The sequence below is a fragment of the Tursiops truncatus genome, chromosome 7 (assembly GCF_011762595.2).
Source record: "Tursiops truncatus isolate mTurTru1 chromosome 7, mTurTru1.mat.Y, whole genome shotgun sequence".
Lineage (NCBI taxonomy): Eukaryota > Metazoa > Chordata > Mammalia > Artiodactyla > Delphinidae > Tursiops > Tursiops truncatus.
In genome coordinates this window covers 53,062,437-53,074,834 of record NC_047040.1, presented here as the reverse complement: position 1 = coordinate 53,074,834, position 12,398 = coordinate 53,062,437, and the positions used below count along the sequence as shown (strand labels likewise).

General features: G+C 39.9%; 1 protein-coding gene across 1 annotated transcript in view; it reads right to left on the bottom strand.

Annotated features, from left to right (window-relative positions):
* CWC22 (CWC22 spliceosome associated protein homolog) overlaps positions 1-11,879 on the bottom strand; it is a 62,848-nt gene extending 50,969 nt beyond the window's left edge. The window contains exon 1 of the mRNA XM_019931591.3: positions 11,752-11,879. The gene's annotated coding sequence lies outside the window, so the exon portion shown is untranslated. The remainder of the gene's footprint in view (positions 1-11,751) is intronic.
* Between the last annotated feature and the right edge of the window lie 519 nt (positions 11,880-12,398).

The following is a 12,398-nucleotide window of genomic DNA, read 5'->3' as shown; positions in this document are numbered from 1 at the left end:
CACCTGCTCTCCTGAGCAAGAAGGATATTTTATAATAAGATGTAGCTTCAGCAAGCATCAGAGAGCAAAATATTCAATAAGATTTGTAAGAAATGCTTTAGACTGTTAACTGGAAACTCTGAAATTATAAATTCCACAGTTATCTCAAATATTCAGAAAATGAGAAAATATTCAAGTAATGGCTGAAACGCAATGCTTTCTCAATCATTTCGGTATAACACATCTATCATTGTCCCTTAGGTGTCCTCAACCTATGTTGGAGGAACTTGTGGAAGCATACTGTCCTAAAATTGTTAAAAGAAGTCAAAGAAGGACTTCCCTGGTGGTGCAGTGGTTAAGAATCTGCCTGCCAGTGCAGGGGACACGGGTTTGAGCCCTGGTCCAGGAAGATCCCACATGCCTCGTAGCAACTAAGCCCGTGTGCCACAACTACTGAGCCTGCGCTCTAGAGCCCGTGAGCCACAACTACTGAAGCCTGTGCACCTAGAGCCCGTGTCCCACAACAAGAGAAGCCACTGCAATGAGAAGCCCATGCACCACAACAAAGAGTAGCCCCCACTCGCCACAACTAGAGAAAGCCTGCGCGCAGTAAGGAAGACGTACTGCAGCCAAAAAAAAATTAAATTTAAAAAAAAAAGTCAAAGAAGTGGATTTCCTTTAGTTTGCTCTTCTGCATTCTAAATAGTAACAGCAGGTGTGGCAAACTCCAAACATTAAAACAGAGTTAAAAACAAACGTTAGTTGCCCAGTGGAGAAAATAGAATATTAAATAGTATTCAAAATAAAAGCTAGTTTAAATCTGTTCTTAATAAAAAAAGGCGATGGTACCCTCGGGAAAATCTACTAATAGGACCCAAGCTCCTGACCCTTCCAAATAGTGATTTTCCTGTTCAGGGAACAGATAGGAGTAACAGATGGGTCACAGTTCTTTGGGTTTTTTTTTTTTTGTTTTTGGCCGCAGAGCATGGCTTGTGGGATATTAGTTTCCCGACCAGGGATTGAACCCACGCCCTCCACAGTGAAAGTGCAGAGTCCTAACCACTGGACCACCAGGGAGTTCCCTGGCCACAGTTCTTAAGCATTAATGACAAAATTGATATGGCTTTTCCCTATTTGTACTGAAGGAAAACTCCATTGTTTAAGAAAAGTGATTCCTTAGTTTTTCTTGCTGTATTTTTGGATATATACATATTAGTGAGAAATTTGCCCCATGATATGCCACATAAGAAAAAAATGATACTGTAATTTGAATTCAGCACAGGTTCACAATTTCAAGAAAATAAAAGGGCCAAAACTTTTTAGGAAAAGTCACCAGGGTGACAATCCCTTATCTGCAATTCTGAAATCTGAAAAGCCTTGAAATTCAGATTTTTCTTTAGCTTGTGCCAAACTCATTTGGCAGCAAAATTTGACATGCACTAACTTGAGACGTAATGTGATTCTTCACTTGATGCACTGTGGAAATATTACATGTATTTGATTACAGGATGTTGCCCTGGATCCCCAAAGGGGAACTACTTAATAAATATATCTGCACTGTATTTCTTCTCTATAATCTGAACAAAATTCTGAACATCAAATCAGAATTACAAATAAAGAACTGCAGACCTGTCCTCCCTGTTTGCTTCCTGGTACACCATTGTACATCAGGTATGCACTCTGATGCATAACCATTTGAATAACTGAAGGTTACCATGTTGAAGTACAGGGTTAAAAACTGTGCAGATAGTATTGGATATTGTTTGGGTTTTTAAGTGATGAGGAATAAACAATATAAAAACCCTTGACTGGTCTCTGACCCTATGTAGGGGAGACAGGACCAACTTGGGGACATCTTAAGACAGTGAGACTCAGATGAGTTAAAAAAATGACAAAAATCTAAAAGTTCTTATCATTTTAAGGAATCAGTAATACCAATATTCATATTGAAAATTACTCATTATAAACTGGGAGGAGGTATTACCCCCCCATTCATTTCCTACACGATGAAACCAGTCCAAATTAGTCTGTGTTTAAGTTACCAAAGACATTAAAGTGATATGATCATTTGGATATACTAATTAAACACTTTTTAAGTAGCATTCTTTTGCTGGTACATAGGAAGATCCATCCTGTTATGTGCTGCTTTTCACCAGAATGCAGGCTCTATGACAGCAGGGAAGTTGTCAATTTTTGTGTTTCCAAATTTCTATCAGCTATTTCTTGATTTATAGTATTGATTTCCACATGAATTGGTTTTAAAGACAAATTCTATATGTTGAACTTCTTTACTGATTCATTTAAATATAAATTATGTCATTTATGGGGCAAATGCCCTGGATCCTACCCCCTTTCTACTTCCAGTCTCTTTCTCTACACAACCAGGTTTTTTTGGTAGATGAGTCCACACTGGCTGCCTCTAATTCTTAATCTCCCATTAAGCCCTCTTACGCACCACAATCTGGTTTTCCACTCCCACTATTACATAGTACTTGTCAAGGTTACATAATGACCTCCTTGTTGCTAAATCCAGGGGCCACTTCCTTATTTTATGATGTTGTTTCTAGCACTTGGTACTGCTAACCCCCTTCCTGAAGTTCTCACTTCTCAACTTACGGGGGTGCCAAGTTCATCTGGTGTTGCTCTTGTATGTCTCTTCTTCTGTCCACCCCTCTAACATTTTACTATCCCATAGAGTTTAATCTTTGCTCATGGATTTTTATCTGTTTTGTTCATTGCTGTAATCCCAAAATAGAAGTCTCAATATTTGTTAAATGAACAAATGAATAGTGCTTATCTTTTCTTTCTCCATATTCTTTCTGGAAGACCATCTCCACCCTCACATCTTCAACTCATATTCATAAGAATGACTTTATTCCAGCTCAATCTTTTCTACAGTGTTCCAAATCTTTATCGCCAAATGCCTATAGAAACCTCCATGTGGATGTCCCAAAGGCCCTCTGAACTAGGGGAGTCCAAACTGGAACTCATTTCCTCCTCTCCTCAAACCAGCACTTCCTCTAAGATATTACCTGTAAAGCTAGCCAAGTCACAGTTTCCTTTTCCTCACTCCCAGTCAGTCATCAAATCCCACTGATTTTGCTTTCTCAGTTAATAGGAGATAAAATCAAATCTCCCCATTCTCTCTGCCACTGTATACAAGAGAAAGTAGGGGGAATGCTCCATTTAGGGAAGATCCCATAATAAGATAATCCTCATTTCATTTTAGAAGAAGGCAAGTCGGTTTTGACCTAACAAGATTTCTCACAAGGTCTTCATCTCTTGGCTATAAGAACTTGCCCAACTTGCCTCTAAAAAATATATGCATACTACTAACCTGTAGGGTTCCACTGCATTCTACCCATGCAGGGTAAAAAGATCATTTAAATATCTGCAAAGCTACCCACAGAGAAATCAGGCCTTAAATTAAAAGTACATCTCACTATGATAAAAACTGTAAAAAATACAAACACATGAGGGCTAAACAATACACTACTAAATAACCAAGAGCTCACTGAAGAAATCAAAGAGGAAATCAAAAAATACCTACAAACAAATGACAATGAAAATATGATAACATAAAACCTATGGGATGTAGCAAAAGCAGTTCTAAGAGGTAAGTTTACAGCAATACAATCCTACGTCAAGAAACAAGAAACATCTCAAATAAACAACCTAACCTTACACCTAAAGCAATTAGAGAAAAAACAAAAAAACCCCAAAGTTAGCAGAAGGAAAGAAATCATAAAGATCAGATCAGAAATAGAAAAAGATATGAAAGAAACAATAGCAAGATCAATAAAACTAAAAGCTGGTATTTTGAGAAGATAAACAAAATTGATAAATCATTAGTCAGACTCATCAAGAAAAAAAGGGAGAAGACTCAAATCAACAGAATTAGAAATGAAAAAGGTGAAGTAACAACTGACACTGCAGAAATACAAAGGATCATGAGAGATTACTACAAGCAACTATATGCCAACAAAATGGACAACCTGGAAGAAATGGACAAATTCTTAGAAAAGCACAATCTTCCCAGACTGAACCAGGAAGAAACAGAAAATATAAATAGACCAATCACAAGCACTGAAATTGAAACTGTGATTAAAATTCTTCCAGCAAACAAAAGCCCAGGACCAGATGGCTTCACAGACAAATACTATCAAACATTTAGAGAAGAGCTAACACCTATCCTTCTCAAACTCTTCCAAAATATAGCAGAAGGAGGAATACTCCCTAACTCATTCTACGAGGCCACCATCACCTCGATACCGAAACGAAACAAAGATGTCACAAAGAAAGAAAACTATAGGCCAATATCTCTGATAAACATAGATGCAAAAATCCTCAACAAAATACTAGTAAACAGAATCCAACAGCACATTAAAAGTATCATACACCATGACGAAGTGGGGTTTATCCCAGGAATGCAAGGATTCTTCAATATACGCAAATCAATCAATGTGATACACCATATTAACAAACTGAAGGAGAAAAACCATATGATCATCTCAACAGATGCAGAAAAAGCTTTTGACAAACTTCAACACCCATTTATGATAAAAACTCTCAGAAAGTTGGCATAGAGGGAACCTACCTCAACATAATATGAAAAACCCACAGCCAACATCATTCTCAATGGTGAAAAACTGAAACCATTTCCCCTCAGATCATGAACAAGGTTGCCCACTCTCACCACTATTATTCAACATAGTTTTGTAAGTTTTAGCCATGGCAATCAGAGAAGAAAAAGAAATAAAAGGAATCCAAATCGGAAAAGAAGAAGTAAAACTGTCACTGTTTGCAGATGACATGATACCATACATAAAGAATCCTAAAGACGCTACCAGAAAACTACTAGAGCTAATCAATGAATTTGGTAAAGTAGCAGGATACAAAATTAATGCACAGAAATCTCTTGCATTCCTATACTCTACTGATGAAAAATCTGACAGAGAAATTAAGGAAACACTCCCATTGACCACTGCAACAAAAAGAATAAAATACCTAGGAATAAACCTACCTAAGGGAACAAAAGACCTGTATGCAGAAACTCATAAGACACTGATGAAAGAAATTAAAGATGATACAAACAGATGGAGAGATATACTATGTTCTTGGACTGGAAGAATCAACTTTGTGAAAATGACTATACTACCCAAAGCAATCTACAGATTCAGTGCAATCCCTATCAAACTACCAACGGCATTTTTCACAGAACTAGAACAAAAAAATTGCACAATTTGTATGGAAACACAAAAAAATCCCAAATAGTCAAAGCAATCTTGAGAAAGAAAACCAGAACTGTAGGAATCAGGCTCCCAGGCGTCAGACTATACTACAAAGCTACAGTAATCAGGACAGTATGGTACTGGCACAAAAACAGAAATATAGATCAATGGAACAGGACAGAAAGCCCAGAGATAAACCCACGCACATATGGTCACCTTATCTTTGATAAAGGAGGCAAAAGTATACAATGGAGAAAAGACAGCCTCTTCAATAAGTGGTGCTGGGAAAACTGGACAGCTACATGTAAAAGAATGAAATTAGAACACTCTCTAACATAATACACAAAAATAAACTCAAAATGGATTAAAGACCTAAATGTAAGGCCAGACACTATAAAACTCTTAGAAGAAAACATAGGCAGAACACTCTATGACATAAATCACAGCAAGATCCTTTTTGACCCACCTCCTAGAGAAATGAAAGTAAAAACAAAAATAAACAAATGGGGCCTAATGAAACTTAAAAGTTTTTGCACAGCAAAGGAAACCATAAACAAGTCGAAAGGACAACCCTCAGATTGGGAGAAAATATTTGCAAACGAAGCAATGGACAAGGGATTAGTCTCCAAAATATACAAGCAGCTCATACAGCTCAATATCAGAAAAACAAACAACCCAATCCAAAAATGGGCAGAAGACCTAAATAGATATTTCTCCAAAAAAGATATACAGATTGCCAACAAACACATGAAAAGATGCTCAACATCACCAATCACTAGAGAAATACAAATCAAAACTACAATGAGGTATCACCTCACACTGGTCAGAATGGCCATCATCAAAAAAAATCTACAAACAATAAACGCTGGAGAGGGTGTGGAGAAAAGGGAACCCTCTTGCCCTGTTGGTGGGAATGTAAATTGATACAGCCATTATGGAGAACAGTATGGAGGGTCCTTAAAAAACTAAAAATAGAACTACCATATGACCCAGCAATCCCACTACTGGGCATATACCCTAAGAAAACCATAATGCAAAAAGAGTCATGTATCACAATGTTCACTGCAGCTCTCTTTACAACAGCCAGGACACGGAAGCAACCTAAGTGTCCATCGACAGATGAATGGATAAAGAAGATGTGGCACATATAGACAATGGAATATTACTCAGCCATCAAAAGAAACGAAATTGAGTTATTTGTAGTGAGGTGGATGGACCCAGAGTCTGTCATACAGAGTGAAGTAAGTCAGAAAGAGAAAAACAAATACTGTAGGGTAACACATATATATGGAATCTAAAAAAAAAAAAAAGCGTCTGATGAACCTGGGGCAGGACAGGAATAAAGACACAGACGTAGAGAATGGACTTGAGGACACGGGGAGGGGGAAGGGTAAGCTGGGATGAAGTTAGAGAGTAGCACTGACATATATACACTACCAAAGGTCAAATAGATAGCTAGTGAGAAGCAGCTGCATAGCACAGGGAGATCAGTTTGGTGCTTTTTGACCACCTAGCGGGGTGGCATAGGGAGGGTGGGAGGGAGACGCAAGAGGGAGGGGATATGGCGATATACGTATGCATATAGCTGATTCACTTTGTTACACAGCAGAAACTAACACAACACTTTAAAGCAATTATACTCTAATCAAGATGTTAAAAAAAGGGCTTCAGTGGTGCAGTGGTTGAGAGTCCGCCTGCCAATGCAGGGGACACGGGTTCATGCCCCGCTCCGGGAAGATCCCACATGCCGCGGAGTGGCTAGGCCTGTGAGCCATGGCCGCTGGGCCTGCGCGTCCGGAGCCTGTGCTCCACAACGGGAGAGGCCACAACACTGAGAGGCCTGCGTACCACAAAAAAAAAAAAAAAAGATGTTAAAAAATAAAATCTCACTATGATATATTCAATCATTCCACACTTTCTAAATTTCCTTCTAAATTTCAAAAATGAAAATTCTGTCTCAGTGTATCAACAATCTATATCCTTATATTACTCTTTGACAGAAAAGAGTTCTTGGGGTAGCAGTCCCTCTAATTGCTGAATAAAATAAATCCTAAGGGACATCGTTACTGCTACTGTACCCTCAATCACTTGTACTTGACCCCACCTCCCACAAGCCCACCTCGTCTCGCCTCAGTTTCCCCACACTTCACTTGGTTCACAGCTCAACTGGCTGGCAAAAGAATTTTAACTTTCCTCATTAACCCCAGCACCTCATTCACTGGACAAATATTACCACTATCGGTTTTACTGGTCTGTGATTAAGCTCAATTTATACCCATTTTCAAGATAACAAAGAGACAAAACCTTACATTTCAAACCTATATCACAACGCTCACCACTTTACTTAATATATATCTTATGGCAAAGAAGTAGCTCTAGTGCTTCTAATCACCCACTGAATAGCTCCTTTTTCATTTTGTCTTAAAGTTTGTATTTGTGCAGGGGAGTCTCCTTTGTGAGGTCATAAAAACTGAAAAATTTTGTACAGATGAGAAAACAGAACTAAAAAAATAATAATAATGAGGCTGGTGCCATAATTGATAATTATATTAAAAAGTGGTTCACTCTGTAATGACCTATATGGGAACAGAATCTAAAAAGAGTGGATATATGTATAACTGATTCACTTTGCTGTACAGCAGAAACTAACACAACACTGTAAATCAACTATACTCCAATAAAAGTTAAAAAAGACAAAAAGCTTACAAACTCCTAAAAAAAAAAAAGTGGTTCAGAAAAGCACTTGCTGAGAAAATGAGGAAGTATAAGGTTAAGAGAAAAAGCCAGATGGTCTTTTTCTACTTTCTTACCTTACCCCCATTCTTCGGAAACAAATTAAGAATAGAGGGTTAAAGGCATTGTCTGTTGTATAGTGAGGGGAGATATATGTTAAGCTGCACAGGAGGCATTGAGGTCTGAGAGATGAGAGTTCCTATCATCAGGCAGAGCAGAGAAGTGCTATAGCAAGGTTATAAACTCAATACTACTGGAAAAAAGGAAGTGCAACTAGGTGGGTCTGGGGCATATAGAAAGAAATGGGTTTAGAAGCTGAATTTTGAAGGACAAGTAGGAAAGGGAGAAAAGGTCATTCCAGCAATGAGACAGCATCAGTAAGGACTCAGAGAGATGAAAGACCTTGTAGAAGAACACTGGATCCTTGAAGTTCGTGGTCACTGTTATATATCCAGAACTTAGGACACTGCCTGCTACTTAATAGGTTCCAATTCTAATATCAAATATAAAAAGAGGTGTGTGGACTTTTGATTATTGCTCCTATTTCTTAACTCCCTATAATGATATTTTGACAACTTCTTTACCAAGGAATACCACAGCAGCCTTGTCCCACATATCAACTCCTATTTCTAGGAACAGCCAAGCTATATGTCATCAATTGCATCATGACAGTCCTATCAGGTGCCATTCCTTATCTGTCTTCATCCCACATTAACCTGGAGAGCAGCTTGAATATACCTCCCTATTGCCATGAAAAAAAGAAACAAGAACAAAAAAAAAAAACAAAACAAAAAAACCCAGTTCCTTTGAAGGCACTGCAAGAGGAAATCTGATCCTGGAGGTGCAGTTACTTCAACTTACCAAAACAAGTCTAATTATTGAGGATGCTGCATGCTTTCCAACATTCATACCACTTTGTCTCCCCTCACCCCAAATCTGTTCATCAGCTTGCCTAACTAAGTATATGGGCCGGATATGTTCACCAACTCTCACTGCACAGCTTTATAAGTGGGCTTGCTGAAGATTTAATGAAAGCGCCATTTAGTAAATCACATTCTAAGTTTTAAAGAAAACTTGGATGCCGTGTCCTCCACAGAGAAGTTTATGAACTATCCCCTAGACACACAGCACTACATTCTACTCCAGAGGCTCCTGTCCCCAGGTTTAGAAGAAAGCTGTCCTGGTAAACTAATTCAGGAAAGGACTCAGACAGTAGCTTTTGAGATGGAAGTACTGAATTCTAGTCTGATCCATTTATGAGTTAGGATCAAAGTCAAGTTAAACATGAACCTCCACTGGGTCTCTCCCTCCAATTAGCCAAACTATTCGATAATTCCAGGAGCCCTTATGTCCCCAGGCCAAGGCAGCCCACACCATCTTTTTGGTATCTGTTCACTGGGAAAAATTTATTAACTTAGCTACAAATAGCAAAGGCTTACTTTAATCATTGCTTCCTCTCCAGATATATTATTTCTGAAGAAAATGCTTTGAAAGTTTGTACTCTGTTGTAGGCCTTGAAATGTCTCTTCCAATGTCCACTTGGGAAATGTATATACTGAGATAAAATATTCAGGCTACAGGTTTATTACGTCTGGAAGTTTGCTAACGCTAATACGTCAGAGGCCTTTTTGTTCCATTATCCTCCCACGCTAGGATTCTCAGATTTAAACAGAGAAGTAGAGAACTGCAGCAAGGAAGCCCTCCAAGTCATTAGTGGGATCAGCTATATTACCAATAGCCACTTCTTTCTTGAACTAGCTCTAGGCCAGTCATGACTTATATCAAGTTAAGGATATACCAGGTAGTACAAGATTCAGTCCAAATACAAGTGAACCATAAACAGAAAATAATGTTCAAGTTAAGGCATGGGCATTATAAATACACAATGTATCACTCTGTACACTCTTAGGTGGTCTCAGATACAAGGAGCCACTGCAGAACTCTTGGCAATGCACAATCATCAGGGAGGAGACTTAACCTCTAACAATGCAGCAGCTGGGAAAAAGGACAGAGCTAAGAAGACTGGTTTAGGAAAGACAGTCGAGCAATCTAGGAAGTGTCAGAACTCCAGAAGTGATTGGAACTAAGCTATGCAACATGAGGAAGGATGTGGCGGCATAATAAGGGAAATACTGGCTGGCCACAGATCAAACACTTTGGAGCAAAGAAGGCAGCAAACCTGATTCTGGGAGTAGGGGTGAACCACAGCCGATACCTAGGAGATGGGCTAGAACAGTGGCTCTCAAACTAACTGGCATGAGAATCTTGGAAATGCTCTGGCAAAAAAGAGAGTGAAGGGTCCCTCATTCCCCAGCTTCTGATTCAACAGGATTGGGGTGAAGCTCAGTAATTTACATTTCTAACAAGTTCCATGGAGATACTGACGCTACTAATTCTCCTGATTCAGGACACCACATTTTCAGAACCACTCGGTCAGGCAGGATATTAAAGGTTCTTGGCCTCTGAAGTCTCAGTGCCTTACATGCATTATTTTTCTTCAACTTCAAAACAACCTGTAATTTTTAGACGAAGAAGCTGAGACTAGAGATGTTAAGTAATCTGCCCCAAGTGACAGACCTAATAAGTTCTGAAACAAGACTGGAATCTTTGGTTTACTAGTCTTTCATCCAGTACCAATTCAAGTAGGCCTCCTCCTCCTCCTACAGATACTAGACGCTTCTTGTAATCAAGATCACACTTTTAATGCCAATTCTAAATCCACTTTTCCACAGTAGGATGTTAACTGAGGTGAACTGACAATCCTAAAACAAGTTTAAATACAGATAAGGAGGAGGCCAGTTAACTGGTTTTCTGAAGCCCAAGTTTGCTTGTTTCTCTATCTGTTATTCCTAGTCTGTGGAAACCTAAAAAAGCAAACTCTTACCACACTTTCAATCACTTAATTCTTGCATCTGGAATAGGCTTTCCCCATTTTTTTCGTTCTCCATTTATCTCAAAGAATTGTTTTAAGAATTAAGCGAAAATCGGTAAACTGATGATTGCAGTTGGAGTCAGTAAAATTAACTATGATATTATATTACCGTTACGTGCAAATGTACGTACTATAGGATTGGAGCTCGACAGAGATGTGGAGACTGGAGACCCAAGTTTGAGAGTTATCACCTTATTGGTGGTAGTTCAGGTTATGGAAGGATAAAGGATGACAGAGGAAGAACACATGTAATGAGGAACGAACAGTCTCCAGTAATAAATACTAGTAAGCGTCAAAAATTACGCGGCAAATGAATGAAAAAGAAACGACTAATGAAATTCTAAAGAATCAGTCACATTACGCCGCAAAGAGAAATGAGAGTGAAACTTCCACTGTTTTTAAATTAACTACCATTCATGGATCCCACAACCGTGGCCCGAGGCCGGGGCACTAAGAAAAGGGCCTTGGGAAGCCCAAACGACTCGGGAGGCTCTAAGTGATCCGCGCCCAAAACACACGCACACGAAAGGCGAGAGTACCAGCACTGGTGCTGGATTCCACAATAAAGCCACTGCGGAGAGACAGGCCCAGGAACCTCTCGAGGAAGCTACTCTGTCCGCACAGGCGGGGCGGGAGTTCACCGCTGCCCCCTCCCCACCCGACCCGCTGGCACTCCTCGGCCCGACCGACACTCACAGCCCAACCTCATGGGCCAGCGCGCGGCGGGAGACCCAAGCGCACCCCAGAGTCGCCCACGGCCGTACCAGCGAGTCCGCACCCACTCCTGGTTCCCCTTCACTTCCCACCTGGTCTGGCAACCCACCACCCCCACTTCAGTTCGCTGCCTGTAGCTAGTCTACGGAGTTCGGTAATTACCTGGCGCTCCACCGCGCCGCCATTACACCGGACGCACGTCACTTCCCCTTCCCGGCCCGGCGGTAAGAGGAAGGCGGAACGTGAAATACATAAAAACCTGACGCTAAACTGACTTTGATACCTTATCCTATTAATTTATTTAAAGTACCATCTTGTAATACCAGATACAGAGCCGTCGATCCGGCCACATTTTTCCCTTCCCAAGACGCCGAAAAAAGAGAAGTTGACACAAACTACAAAATCCAGAACCCACCGCCAATGAGGACGGAAATTACGTGCTCAATTGTAGGCTGAGAAGGCAGCAAAGCACGACGGGAATTGTGGTTCTTCCGGATAAGCGCCCGAGAGAGCGTGCTGGAGGCCCGCGAGAAACCCGGTTGTGTTTAAGAGTTTTTAAAATTTACTTTAATCTATAATTATTTCTCAGCAGTTGGCAAGAAAGTAGACCTTAGTGTAGTCACTTTTCCGTGAAAATCTTAAGGAGAGCAGACACCTTCTTCAGACTTTTTACAATAGTTAAACCAGGAACCAAAAAAAGCAAAAATGTTACCACATGTTAAGTGCCTACTAAATTCCAAGATTTCCAGCCCAAGTGAATGGGAGAATATTGGACCACAGAGTGAAGTAATGAGGAGAAACTAATTCTG